Source organism: Bison bison, unplaced genomic scaffold (genome assembly GCF_000754665.1).
Source record: "Bison bison bison isolate TAMUID 2011002044 unplaced genomic scaffold, Bison_UMD1.0 scf7180017862137, whole genome shotgun sequence".
In the NCBI taxonomy this organism is placed as follows: domain Eukaryota; kingdom Metazoa; phylum Chordata; class Mammalia; order Artiodactyla; family Bovidae; genus Bison; species Bison bison.
This window is the reverse complement of record NW_011492709.1, coordinates 28010-29219: the sequence shown is the minus strand read 5'-3', so window position 1 is coordinate 29219 and position 1210 is coordinate 28010. Positions and strand designations below refer to the sequence as shown.

At 42.2% G+C, this 1210-nt stretch overlaps 1 long non-coding RNA gene across 1 annotated transcript in view; it reads left to right on the top strand.

Moving 5' to 3' along the window:
• The first annotated feature begins 322 nt into the window (after nt 1–322).
• Nucleotides 323–1210, top strand: part of LOC104983268 — a 17662-nt gene continuing 16774 nt past the window's right edge. Inside the window, exon 1 of the long non-coding RNA XR_824608.1 lies at nt 323–409. This is a non-coding gene — a long non-coding RNA (uncharacterized LOC104983268). The remainder of the gene's footprint in view (nt 410–1210) is intronic.

Here is a 1210-nt window from a genome sequence, read left to right as displayed (position 1 = left end):
AGTCCAGGTTCAATGCACGATGCTGGATGCTTGGGGCTGGTGCACTGGGACGACCCAGAGGGATGGTATGGGGAGGGAGGAGGGAGGAGGGTTCAGGATGGGGAACACATGAGAAATAAAGGAATAAATTAAAAAAAAAAAAAGAAAATGACACTCTGTGTATCTTTTACTCGCCAGGGGCTGTGGTGCAGACTATGAGCCTGGTATTTTGAGAAAAAGGAGATCCCTGGGGACTTAAGATGATGTATGAAGTTCATTGTCACAAGACCATCAAATATCAAATCACTGTCTCTGCTTTCTCTGTAGGTAACCTGTCTCCATGATTTCTTTGGTGATGATGATGTATTTATTGCCTGCGGTCCTGAAAAATTTCGCTATGCTCAGGATGACTTTTCTCTGGATGAAAATGGTAAGGACAACCACTGAATTTTATTGTTTCATTGTTCTCGCTCCTTCTATACCTTAGGATTTTCATGGGTTCATATGGCCTGGAGAACATCCATGAGTGGTCCCTCTGTCCCATATATTTGGATATAGGAGCCCACTAAGTGAAAGTTGATTGCCTATCTCAGATGCATTGACCCTCCAAACTCAATAAAACTCACTACCTGCCACCATAGTGACCATATTTCTTGAACCATATATTGTGTCACCTGGGCTGACAGGCTCAATCAGACCATGAGAAGGAACATTTGGAGTCAGAAGTTAGTTATTGTATGCATATATATTTTTTATAGTCAATATCCTCCAGCTATTTGGCCTATGTTGGTAGTATCATTTTAGAACTCTTTTCCACTGTGTCCCTAGTGTCAAACATTTTCCCTCTTCCTACCTCCTGGCTTACTGCCCCATTCCCCATGCTTTGTGACTCAAGATTCCAGAAGATTGTGAATCTCAGGAAGGAGGTGAACATCTGCCCATCTCCCTTGACTTGAGTCCAAGCTCCGTGAGTAAGTTATTGGTGAATTAGCTCACATGGTCACAGAGTTAGGGGATGATCCTGATGGAAAGACACATTCCAAACATATTTCCCAATAATGAGGAGAAAAGTATGGGGAAAATATCAAGTTGCACTAATACAGACTTTACAAACAACTAAAGTGACAAGGACCCTGAAAGAGGTGGCGTTTCTGCTGTGTTCCTTTTGAGAAGAGGCAGATGACTGTAAAATAGGTAAACAAATCCCAGACTGTCCAGTTTCTTGTATCTT